Source organism: Athene cunicularia, assembly GCF_003259725.1.
Source record: "Athene cunicularia isolate RWA chromosome 8 unlocalized genomic scaffold, athCun1 chr8_part1, whole genome shotgun sequence".
NCBI lineage: Eukaryota > Metazoa > Chordata > Aves > Strigiformes > Strigidae > Athene > Athene cunicularia.
Window position 1 is genome coordinate 31,691,735 of NW_020799109.1, and position 11,993 is coordinate 31,703,727.

Genomic DNA, 11,993 nt, shown 5'->3' on the forward strand with positions numbered 1-11,993 from the left:
GGGGGGGGGGGAAATCACACAAAGATGTTTCTGTTGCATTACCTGAAATTAACTTCAAATTCTAACCCAAGGATGGTATGTGCATGTGCATATATAATCTCACACTGGCAGACTTCCTATGACCTTGATTTTCAGAAAATGCTATGCCTAATGTTCCCTTCCAAAACATTTATCACACCAAGCCCTGGAAACCTTAAGTACTTCTTAAACTCAGTATTTCCTCCACAGACTTCCTGAAAAGGGGAATGGAAAAGAGAACACGCATGCCCCTTTTCCAAGACACATTTTCTCTTCTTGGCGTTCCAAACATCTGTAATGATCAAAAATTATTTTTCCTCCTACAGGATTAAAGAAAAAAATTAAACACCATGTAATCACAAAACAGGTATAATCTTTCAAACACTCTATTTTACATTCTTGTTTTAAAAATTCCTGGAAACACTTAGCAAGTACATCTCAAGGTATTACAGAAAAGACTCTATAAAAAGCCACCTTTAAGCAATGATTACAAGAAAGAAAGGGTTTCAACAGATAAATTAATCTGGGGCAGTCACAGAAAGTTTTTGGTTTGCTTTTGCAGATTTTTTCCAGTAATCAAATTTGGTAAGTAGAATTGCTTTAAAGGATAAATTCTATATTAAAAACATTATGTCAAAAAGACTTTTTAGATCCATTTTATGGTGAGACTATCACTGGACTCAAAGAAAAACAGCTCTTTTTTAAAATAAACTAACTTGGCTTCTTGGCCAGATCACTATTATGTAGATCTTATGCACCTTGTTGATCAGACTGAATGACTCTCATTGACTATAACTGGTGTAAACCTCAGGCTAATCTAGACCAGCCTATATATAATCACAGAATAGCATCTCACTGGAGAAAATTTATTTAAAATAATACAATATAGTTGCTCATATCATCACCAAGTGTAACTGAAAGAATCTTGCAAAAAGCTATGACAAAACTCTCATTCATTTTCTTGATGCAATCATCTTGTCTAACATTACCCAACAGCCATGAACAAAACCAGTGTTTGTATGTTGAGACAGGCTATCCAGAATAGCTTGAATTTTAAGAGTTATATCATATTTCTAATTTGATAAATTTACCTGCTTGCATAAAACAAGAAATCCTGAGAAGCCAAAAAGCTGTATCTGCAAGTGCTATGACTATTTTTTTTTTCTTTAAAAATCACAGCCTCTGAAAGTTTAAGATAGCTTCACAAATATAAGTATGGTGTACTATTGGTTTCAGCACAATTGATACACGGCTGTTATTAAATGCAGATATGAAAGCTTGTTTACATACTAAATACTTCCACAAAACATTTTGGCTTCTGTAAACAAAGGGAGGAAGCCACAGGCAACTGGTTAAAAATATAAAATTCACAGAAATGTGAATAAATATAGAAAGTCATGTTCTATTAAGTAGTTAAATAAGTATACCCCTTCCACAAGAGTATTTTCAGCAAGCTACCTTGGTCTCCATTAAGGGAGATCATTAAGTTATTGAAGTCCCTAAACACAGTACAAGCTTCCAAAAAGACAAACAAGCAGTTCAGAGACTGCAGCTACCCCAAAGCACCTTGGAGCCAAAGCACTGGGAAGGGGTGAAGCTGGCACCACCAGACACAGACCCATGAAATACAGAAACCAGTTACAATACAATGAATCCAAACCAAAATATGAAGTGCAACCCAGATGAGCACGAACACTCCACCACACATACAAGGCAAAGCTGAGTCTACAAACAGCCCAACAAAGTACCCCAATCTGTTCAGAAGCCCCAGCAAAACAGATGATACTAACTGCACATCGACACAGTGTAGGAAAATAATCTTATTATGGCATCTCACATGAATTTTGTGGGAAATGTAGAGAATAAGACAACTACTTTTTCCGTAAGACCTCAGGAGTTCACTTATGACCAGAAAGAACAAAAAGAAGAATCACAGAGGCCAAGGAGAGAAACTTGGAGGGTTTGCTGGAACTAGGATCCCTTGTATTTATCTTATTATACACCCTCTGATTTCTCTGGCTACTACCAAAAGCTAGATATTAAACTACACCAGTATGACCCCTTTATAGTCAGTCTCACTTTCTGATGTCGCAATATGATGAAAGAAAAGAAGCATCAGAAAAGGGAAGCTATGAGTGTCAAAGGCAAATTAGCACTCATAACTGTGGAGAACTTCCAACTTCACGCTACTCTTTTGTGACTTGACCAAGTATTTCCCTGGACATTTTGATCAACTTTTTCCCCTGCCCCTCACAGTTGTTATACATCCCTATGGCAATAAACAGTAACAATTAACATTCAAAACAAGGTAAACAGCAGTTATGAACAGTAACAGTGCCTTTAGTCACTTTAATTCCTTACTCTTGTTTCCTCAGAATTGTTGAACACATCATCAAGAAGAATTCTAGCCAGCAGTTCCCAATTCCTTGGAAATTTATATTGCCAACACTAATTATTAATAATTAGGATCAAGTATAACAGAAATAAAACCACCTTTTTAAGACAGACATGTACATCTATAAGCAAACACAAACTCTGCCTACATGAACAGAAAGGCCTAATAACTCCAAGGGCTAAGATCTCTTCACTGCAGCACCTGATCTGAGTTGCAATTCAAGTTTCACTCCCAGACCAGCTGCTGGCACATACAAAAAGGGCTCTTTCAACTCCACTGCTGTTTTGCACTCCAATGCTCACAAACACTTAAATTCAAGCTGGAAGTATTGATACTTACAAGCTACATAATTCAGTAAAATCTTGAAGATGCAGGAGATGAAGCACTGCCTAGAAAACTGCAACTCTTCCCACCTCCTCTGTCAAGATTTCAAAAGTATCCAGGCAGTCACACAGGGAAAGAGGCTGGACAGCTTAAGTGACTGACAACTAACTCCAGAGAAAGAAAGGAGGATTAAAGCTTTTCTTCAACAAGTTCAACACTTGACTACACAAGCATCTATGTTAGCACAGTAACACACAGAACACAGACAAAACCAAGCAGCTAGGACTTGGGACAGCTTATGCAGCACTACCACCAAGAAGTTACTTGTGAGAGCTCTCTTTAAAATAGCAGCAAATAATGAAAGTATACACCAGTGGAACAATATAAAGCAAAGGGTTCACAGAATGGAAAAAAAAAATCCTTTTTCTGCCACATGTATTTCAGATGGCTTAGTCTAAATCATATAATCTAGTATCTGTTTCTCATTAACATCTAAAAAAAAAGAATTAGGCTACTATGAAAAAATGTATGTTTGTAGCATTCAGGCTCTTAAATAAGGTGATGGCATACTACCCTTTATTAAGTACAAAGAAAAAGACTCCAAATTAATTTTGCAAGCTTATTTTAAAAGTTTAGCCAGTTACTGAATTTCATAGAATGCATCACAGACTGGTTTGGACTAGAAGGGATCTTAAAGCTCATCCAGCTCCAACCCTGCTGCCATGGACAGGGTCACCTTCCACTACCCCAGGTTGTTCAAAGCCCCGTCCAACCTGGCCTTGAACCCTTTCAGGGAGGGGGCAGCCACAACCCTTCTGGGAAACCTGTGCCAGTGTTTCACCACACTCATCCTGAAGTATTTCTTGCTTATATCTAATATAAATCTACCCTCCTTTAGTTTAAAACCGTTACCCCTCGTCCTGTCCCTACACCCCCTCATCAAGAGTCCCTGCCCAAGCTTTCCTGTAGCCCCCTTTAAGCACTGGAAGGCTGCTATAAGGTCTCCCCAGAGCCTTCTCTTCTCCAGGCTGAACAGCCCCAAGTCTCATGTCTCCACTCTCTCGATTAACCTACATCTAAATTAAAATTCTGGATCTTGTATTTTGTATCTAAAAACACATACAAAGACAATGCTTTAGATTAAGATTATTTGCATTTTATTTTCACACTGATTTGCCTGCAAAGGCCCAAGAACTGAAAAAGTAAAGCAAAGCCTTCATCCTACATAAAAATTTTGAAAGCGGAATACAGAGTTAGACAACAAGAGAGAAAATTAATATACCTACTTTTTTTATTGTAACTTATTTGATAGAAAAATACAAATATGTGTATACAATATGTGTACACAACACAAACATCTGTACTGGAACAAATCTTTCTGTCTCAGCAAAATCACTCTGTCTAATTTCAGAAAAAAATGCTGTAACAGTTTGTATACACAACAGAAGCACAAATTATAACCATCTTACTTATTATGCTGAAATAGTGGATAATGAGACTAGATCTCCATGAAGTGCAGTAATCAAGTCAAAATATCTATATTGAATTACTTTGAACTGTTTTCCACTAGATAAATTTCATAAAGTGCATATTGCTATAGAGTTTATAATCAAAACATTCAAAAACACCTGGAGACATATCGCTATTATACTGATGTAAGGCCATAACACTACATGATTAACCATACCGAACAGAAGAGCAATATATTTCAATGAAACTATTTTTTTAAATAAAACACGGGGGGTGGGGATGCATTTCTAGTTAAGATAGAAACCAATTTACAATAAAAGGATCTATTTCCCTAAACTGTACTAAAGATTGTAAAAATTAACTAAATAATTAGTTCACACTAACAGTCAATCCTTAGAATAAGATTCTTGGACAAAGCCTTAACTCACTCCTTTTCTTTCCAATAGGAAAAATAAGGGCAGCCTATCAAATGCATGGAGAACAGCAACAGATCAGCATCTGCAGCATGCTTCCTACCCCAAAAAAATCCAGTTGCGTTTCTTAAGGTACATACAACGGACATGACCTGATTTGAAAGGTCAGCTATACTTGAACTGAAAGTACAGCTACTTAGCTCAGCACCCTGAAGGTACACGTTTAAGAATTGCTTCTCATTAACAAGAAGCGTAACTTTAAGAGTATTCCATAACTACTAAGTAACTGTCCTCTGGAAACTCAGACCATCACATCTTGCAATACAAAACTTGCCATAGAGAAGTTTTGGTGAGGAAAGTATAAATAAATAAATATATAAATATATATAAAATTTAAGAGACATTATGACAACAGTATTTATTTGCCTGAAATAAAAGACCAGGTATTAGCCATGAAGGGTAAGTTACTCAAAACTGGTTCCTTATGTTAAAAGGATTACTACTACACAAGTTTCATAGCAGGTACTGAGAAAGGACTTTGCTGTCACCTTCACATTCATTTAATTCCTCACTGATGTACTATGTGACATCGAACAGGTTACTTCACTTGTAAGATCAACAGTAACAGAAATCATACTCAGCCACTTAGCAAATGGCCTTCAAGATCACTCAGATTCAGTCACTGACCGAAATCCTGTTCTGACAATTTACTGGTTCTTAAAAGTATCTTTCACTTTCCTTTTTTCTGCCCTTTGACCTTTTCTCTCCTATTTAGAAATCATATGGAAGATACTAAGAATTTGAGCAACTAAACCAGGGAGTTGTCTACCATCACTAGTAACGAGTTTCTCTAAAGAGTTTGCCAGTAGCCTAACCTAAAATGAAAGATCACATTTGAAAGGCAAATGTGCAGACTGCAATTTCACCATTAACTACTGCAGTTACTGAGCACTGTTTTGCATAGAAATGCAACTCCAAATACTTTTCTACTACATTAGAAACGAACTCAAAACTCCCAATCATGCTAAAAATCGTGTTTCTAGTCCAAATGGATACCAAAGACATATTGAGACAAAAAAGCTAGACCAGTAGCTGACATACCTCAGCCTATAACCAGGGCTTTGTCTTGGTACCGCTAGACAACAGAAGTTCATCAGCACAAAATCACAACACTCGTACCATTTCAGAAACTGCAGGCAACGTCAAGCACACGCAGAGGGTTTAAACCAGCTAAGAACTTTGTTTCAGACTGTTGGCACAGACTATATAACTCAACAACTCTCTCTCTTATTTTTCTTGAGTAACAGAGAAACATGAAGCTCAAAAATAACTGAGTGACTGAAAGAATGCATGAAATCAATGATCTCCCACTACTAATTTTAAATGGTTCAATTTCCAAAACTTTGGTTCGGTCCAATGGTTTCTAAAATGGATTTATGCATTGACAGAAAAACACAAAATTAATTCCAATTGATAGCACTCATCTACAGACTGCATTAAGTTAGATATTTATCCAATCACCATGCTGCTAAATATCAATAGCTCCTTTTTGTGTGGTTCATTTTTCTCATTGTTCTGTCTCATTGGTACCACAGTACAACTTGCACTCTATGTTTCAGACTGGACTTACCCCCTTATCGCAAGAGCTTGACAATGCTTACTGACTGTTTAGGAAGAACTGAGATTAAAATAATTTATTAACCAAGTCTTCAAAAAATTTATTTTCAAAGTTTTACACATTTCTAGATATGAAAGGGTAAAATGAAAGTTTTGATCTCTGCTTCAAAGCACACAGAAGGTAGATGCAGGGAGAGGCCACCCACGAGGAACAGAGAGACACAGCCTCTGCAATGCAAGGATGGCATTAGGAAAAATCAACATCCAGCTGGAGCCAAAACTGACAAGGGATGATGGACTCCTGCACCAGAAGTAAAAGGAAGACTAAGGAAGAAGTGCTTCCTCTTCTCAGTGGGACTTGATAACAAAGTACCTGGAAAAGGCTGACACACTCGATACCTTTTTGTGCCCCAGTTTTTACTGGTAAGGTCCACCCTCAAGCCTCCCACAGCCCATGGCCTAGTAGTAGAGTCTGCTGTAGTAAAGAATTACCTTCAAAAGAAGAAGATGGGGTTTGGAAGCACTTCAGGGAATTGGAAACACACAAGTCTGTGAGATCAGATGGGATACATCTGAGAGTCCTGAGGGAGCTGGCCAATGTCACTGAGATACCAAACTCGACCACTTTTTGACAGTACATGACATTGAGGGAGGTTCCTCATGACTGGAAAAAAAGGCAAACATCACACCCAACTTCAAGAAGAGCGAGAAGGAGGATCCAGGCAACTACAGCTCAGACAGTCTAAGTCCATGAGGGATTATGGAGCAAATCCTCCTGGAAACTATTCCTATGCCCAAGAGGGACAAGAAGGTGATTGGGAATAGCTAGCATAGATTTACCAAGGGCAAATGAAGCCTGATGAACACAATAGCTTATTGCAAGAGGATGACTGACTTAGCAGGTGATGGAAGAGCACTGAATACTGGTGGCCATTTGTTGGGAGATAATGGACATGTAAGCAATCCTACACATGTGCACACCTCGGCAAGGACATGACAAGGACACAGAACAAAGAACTCAGCAAACAGCTCCAGGAGATGGGTTGGGTGGAGAAAGACATTGAGTGTGACACTTATTATCCAATCGCGAGAAGGTTTGAAGCATGTGGACAAAGCTAACTGTACCACGTACTGTTTGCATGCACAGGAGAAACCTATAAAAGGGCTTGCTTACCTTCAATAAATTGGCATTGCTTGATCATACTGGTCGTGCGCGTGTCCATAGCTCCCACAGCCATTAACAACAGTCTCCTACCAATTCCTTACAGCCAGACTGGTGGGTGAGACACAGCACTGGGTAAGTAAGTAAGAAGGTTTTCAGGAAATCAACTGGACTGTTGGGTTAAAAGAACAGCAATCAGCAGTACCGAGTCTGGTAACAAGTGGTTACAGTCACGCCCCTTGGGGATTACCACTGAAACCAGTACCACCAGTTTTTTACCTGGATGATGGACAGGGTGTATCCTCAGCAAGTTTGACAATCACACCGAACTGAGCAAAGTGGTCAACTTGCTGGAGGGCAGGGCTCCTACTTCAAGGGATCTGGACAGGCTGGAGAAAGCACCAGCAACACCTTGTGAAGTTCAACAAAGGCAAGTGCAAAAGTCCTGTATCCATGATAGAATAATCCTGTGTGACAAGACAGGCTGGACACTAACCAGATACAGAGCAACTTTTCCAGAAAAGTGCCTGGAGATCTCAGCAAGCAAAAAGCTGAAAGCAAGTTAGCGGTGTGCCAATGCAGGAAAGAAGGCCAAGCACGCCCTGGGCTGGATGAACAGGAGTCTAGCCAGCAGCTCCAGGGAAGTGATCCAGCTCCTCTGTACAGCACCTGGAGTACGGGGTCCAGTTGTGGGCTCCCCTCTGCAAGATGAACACTGACACACTGGAGTAAGTCCAGTGGAGGCCACCAACCTGGCCAGACTGCAGGAACACGTGACCTGCAGTGAGAGGCTGACAGAACTGAGTTTGAGCAGCCTGGAAAAGAAAAAGCTTAGAAGAATCCTGATTGCTGTCAACTGTCTAATGGAAGGGTGCAAAAAAGACAGAATTGCACTCTTCTGGATGGTGCACAGTGACAGGACAAGAGGCAACAGACATAATCTGGAAAGTAAATTCCAATTAGCTTAAAGGGGGGTAAAAAATCACTATGAGTGTAGTCAGATATGGGAACAGGTTACCCAAAAAGGTGTTAAGGGCAGGAACAACCTTATTTAAAATTGCTCTCGCTTTAATTTAATAAACTGGGAGGTGGATTAGATGACCTCCAGAAGCCCCTTCCAACCTAAATTATTTTATTTCATGGATTTATTATTTCATCTGCCTATGATTCTATTTCATAAACTTTAATACCTCAATTTTTGTTTCTACTTTATCACTTCTAATCATATATTAAACAATTTCAGTTTTGCTGTATGTATGGTAAGCATGCATCCAATGCGGTACACAAAAATGTAAAACCTCTTCCTTTTGTGCCACTGCACTTCCCCTGTAACTTGGGAACATAAGTTTTCAGGATCAGAACAGTTTTGCACTTTTAAGGTTACTTGAGCTAAAAAACCCCAGACCTTCTTTGATAGCCTAATTCGAGTTTCAACGATGATGAGAGTAGAAAAGCAGAGAGCTATGGCCCATCTCACTTTGTGGAAAAACTTTAATTTTTCCACTGTCCACCTGAAAAAATTAGAAAGTCCTTTGTCCCTGCTATTCTTTCCAAAGAACAAGAAACATCCCACCAAAGAAACAATGTAGTAGAGGGTTTCCGTAACGGCCTTACTCATCTTTCAGAATAATCTATTTATCTAAATAGATTTTGGAAACCAATTTATTTATTTATGTACTGTTTACAAAGTCACACATATACACCCACCAAAATACTTTTTCTTTCAGTTTCACAAAGCTCTCCCTCTTGGAACATTTCTGATAAATTAAGTAAACACCTTAAAAACCATGGAGGTATTTTCTAATAATTTATGCATGGGTTTTATTTATTTTGAAAGTTAAGAATACAGAAAAAGGTGAAACAAATCAATTTTCAAACTTTTTCAAAATACGTCAACCTTTGCTTATGAACCAAGACTCTGTGAAAGAATAAAAAAATCTCTTCAGCAATTCAGGTTACAGTATCAGCTCCTTTAATAGCTGTACCAGTGTAACAGAGTAAGATCAAGGCTGAAACAAACTGCCAAAGGTGTGAATTTCAAAATCATGTCTTACGAAAATATACTTGAAAACATCTTAATCTCCCTTGAAAGGACACCTCTATGAAACTCAGTGTTAATATTAGAAACATACATTTTAATCTTCACTTAGAAGGTTAATATTAAAATTCATGGGGAGAAACAGGGTTATTACAGGAAAGACGAATATATGTAGTGGTCAAAAGAGAAAAGAAACATTCAGTGTTGCACTTCAACACATTTTTTCATCCATTTAAGAGTGTTGATACTACTGATACCAAGACCAAAAGTGCCAATATAACAGATCAGTCCATTGGGTACATAAAATGGGTATAATCCAATGATAAATTAATCCAGACTGGGAATCAGAAGGTGTAATTACTAAGGTCAGTCAAGTTTGAAATAGACTTCCAATTATAGCAGAGGTAGTAACAATATACAATTGATTATTTTTAAATTAGAGTTGAATAAATTTACAAAAGTGCCTATCTAACAATGCCCAGATCGTTCCTTGAAATTAATGAATCAACAAAAAGTTTAGAGAGAAGAAAGGATATACAAAGGAGAGAGAGAAGAGAAAACCACAGCTACTTCTGTGGAGGCATGGAAGAGACATAGAGATGGCTCTTTAAAAGTGGTAGTCTGTTTAATGTTGCTGAAAGTAAATAAAAAAGCCAAATGGCTTCACAATCAATGTAATCAAAGTACTGATAGCACTGCCACCCTTACTATCAATTGCTATCTTCACAAGTGCCATAAACCAATCAAAACCACAGGGTAGCTTCTCGTACCAATAGCTACATGAACTTTCTGATGATAAAACCATGACCCAGATAAGTGCATCACCCATCACAACTTACATGACCGTAGCAGGACCACAGCTATACCCTCCTTCCTACCAACACACTTCTTCATCCTCTGGACTGAGACAGTGTCTGTATCACCAGGCAAAGGAGCTGGTTCAGGAAGTTGTTCTGACCAAAATAGTAACTCGGGGAGGAAAAAAAAGAAATAACAGTACTACTTTTTGACCAGATTAGTTCTCTTATCACTTCCTAGCTGTGGAAGTCCCACTGATGACACAAGGAAAGGAGCAGCCACAGCTCAGACTGTCTTCAAGATGGGGAGTATGTACCAGGAACTTGTTTCCAGAAAGCCACATTATGCCCTGGATCTTTTTGCAATCCCCCTATCAACATTACCAAAACACTTTAAAATAACTTTTTAAAGGATCAAACGCTATTTTTAACCAGCAATACATTTCACTGTAACAATCCTAAAGAATACACTGCAGAGTACTTCCAGTAATGCTCCAATTTAGCTTCAGTTCTTACAACACTGGAGTCGATTTGTGCTTAGTATGCATAACTACATTTGTAGTTCCTTCAAGTTCAAACTGCAAACTAACCTCTTAATTAGTATCATTAATACCATATAACCCACATAAACAAACAGTATTGGCTACAATCCTGCTTAAAAACGTAGACACTGGTGTAATGTGCAGAACTAATCTTATACTTGCAATAAATCTTCAAAAGATCTGGAGTGTGAGTCGGTCTGACGGGCAGTCAGGTTTTTGGCCTGTATCACAGAGACTGAATCAAGCCAAGCCAAGTTACCTTTCCTGAATTTAAAGAGATTAAAAAAGAAGTTGCCTCTAACATCACCAAGGTCTCTCCTTGGAGCCAGAACGGACAGTTGCCCTTCTCCAAAGTTTTATTTGAAAAGTCACCGACATGGTTGTAAGACTACAGCCTGACAGTGAAAGAGAAAAGCAGCACTTACCTAAACAAGCTATTTCTTACTTTCTGCTGAATTTGTTTCTGTTTTGAAGAAGTCTCTTTTTTCCCCTCTTACATAAAAGAACGGATGAATACATGCATGCAGCTATGAAACGTGGTAAATTATGATTTATTTATAACACTATCAAAACCAAGCAACCTTAACAACGCAGCTTTGAAAGAATGACAGCAAGAGCAAAGTACATGCCACACTTCACAAACTTACAAATGAGCAGAGTTGCTAAGTCCATCTCATTCAGAGTGCCATACCCACTTCAGACGGTTTCAGCAGGTTCTGAAGTGCTCTATCTAAAGAAAAGGATTTTTGCGCCGGATCACACTTAGGGAGGGCCTAACTGGAGGGGAGCTTGAAAAAAATCGATTTTAAAAAAGAAAATAAAATTTAAAAAAAAACAAAACTAAGCCCCACACATGTACAATAAAAAAAGTGGATGAACCTGAGCCATGTAGACGGCACGGAGTTAGGAGAGTAGTTTGCTAGTTGTGGTTCTTGGGAAGTGACTTCACTTTTCCTAAGGAGGAGGGAGATGAACACTTCCACAACCCTCTGCCGTCCGCCACCACGAAAACAACTTTGTTTTTTAAATCCGCCCCCCTTTCCTCCAGCCCCGCTCCTGTCGAGGCGGCGTCTCCCCAGCGCCCAGCCGCGCACAGGGAACCCCCTCTCAACGCAAACACAAGAAAACACGAAGAAGCGGCGCCATCCCCCGCAGGGCCATGCACCTCGTGCCGCCTCCTTCCCCCGCCGCCCTGAGAGGGCTGAGGCCGACAGCGG

At 39.0% G+C, this 11,993-nt stretch overlaps 1 protein-coding gene across 4 annotated transcripts in view; it reads right to left on the bottom strand.

The window, feature by feature from the left end:
- RABGAP1L (RAB GTPase activating protein 1 like) overlaps positions 1–11,993 on the bottom strand; it is a 280,747-nt gene that overhangs the window by 252,761 nt on the left and 15,993 nt on the right. For 3 of the 4 annotated variants that reach the window (XR_003398896.1, XM_026853549.1, XM_026853551.1), the window contains exon 2: positions 11,424–11,564. The gene's annotated coding sequence lies outside the window, so the exon portion shown is untranslated. Of the gene's footprint in view, positions 1–11,423; positions 11,565–11,941; positions 11,987–11,993 lie in introns of those variants that run through there. The other variant, XM_026853550.1, reaches the window with a different exon arrangement.